Genomic DNA, 1,574 nt, shown 5'->3' with positions numbered 1-1,574 from the left:
AGGTTGCGGAAGAGCCATTGATTTACCGAACTTGGACTTCACTAAGGATATTACACACAAGAGAAAGAACAAGAGAGAGATCTAACTTTAGAAAGAGTTTTTGATAAAAAGATTAGATGATTTACAAATGAGAGGTAGAGGAGGATTATATAGTAGAAGGGAATGAGAGAGAAGTGCCTTGGAAATACACAAGTGCCTTGGAAATACACTAATGCAAGTCCATGGACCAAGTCTTGGAAATAACAAAAACATTAAATGCAAGAATGAAGAGAAAAGATAGAAAATAGGCCAAGGAAAAGTGATGAGCCTTGGATCCACGAATTGGGCTTGGTAAATGGCCTTGAAAGTGTTACTTACGCCTCATTAAAAACCTTGTCAAGAAAACCCAATGGGACAAAACTTGACAAGGGAAAAAAAGTGCATACCGAACCCCTTGAACCATGATGATCATTGATGAGATTTGAACTAAAACCATGGCGGTTTGATTAGCTTCTTCACAAGCACTCCCTCAGCTACAAGCTCATCCTCGGGTACGAGATGCTCCTTGGGTACGAGCTGCTCCTTGGTTACGAGCTGCTCCTTGGCTACGAGCTGCTCCTCTTCTACGGATTGTTCCTCGGCAACGAACTCCAGATTTTGTTCAGCGATAGTCATATCATGCCCTCCGTCTTGAAAAGAATTTATCCTCAAATCCGTTTTGTCTACAATAAAAGGAGATAGATTAGAAACGTTAACGCTCGATTTTATATTGTACTTACCTCGAAGATCAATTTGATGGGAAATATCATTGATCCGTTTTGTGATGGTGAATGGTCCATCGATCCTTGGCTTCAACTTGCTACTTCGCTCGGCTGGGAATCTTTCCTTCGTCAAGTGAAACCGCACTTGTTCTCCCACCTCAAAGATCATCCTAAAATAAGCAATGAGTTTCTTGGCATGCATCGAAGACACTTTAATTCTCGTCTTCGTAAAGAATTTAGATGAGAAAGTTTCTAAATCCGGTGGCTCCTTATTGAACATTGAATCATCTTTGGCTACTTTTCCATGCTCCTTGGTTGATAATTTAAACCGTAAGAACACAAGATCTCCTTCGTTCATTTCTTACCTTGGTCCATAGTCGATTTGATTAGTAAAATCTTTAATTATCCTTGACTTTGATTCCTTAACCTGTCTTATTTTGGTTTTTACAAGGACTAGAGAAACCACATCAAATGTGTGATAGGAATAGATAAACAATCTCTTAAGATAATCAAACTCTCTGTCACAAATAAGAATGTGAGAAGAACACCAAAAATCCTTAACAACTTTTAGAACAAGAAAACATTTGCTAGTGAACAAATCAACCTTTGTAGACTTAGGAAAGCATTTATCAACCACATGATCATTCAAGTTCGATTCACAAGGTTTCGTTGGTGTAATTGAGCCACACAACACGTCTTTAAGCAAGTATTTCAAATCATGGCATGTTTGAAACGAAGCACATTCAGTTTTAGTACTAAGCAGCTCAAACGTACTGCTACACAAAGACACTCTCAAAGATGAGCTAAATTCACGAAACTCATCAAACATCAAAC

The sequence above is a fragment of the Capsella rubella genome, unplaced genomic scaffold (genome assembly GCF_000375325.1).
Source record: "Capsella rubella cultivar Monte Gargano unplaced genomic scaffold, Caprub1_0 scaffold_7, whole genome shotgun sequence".
NCBI classification, from domain to species: domain Eukaryota; kingdom Viridiplantae; phylum Streptophyta; class Magnoliopsida; order Brassicales; family Brassicaceae; genus Capsella; species Capsella rubella.
The sequence above is the reverse complement of the archived record's forward strand: the minus strand, read 5'-3'. Positions refer to the sequence as shown.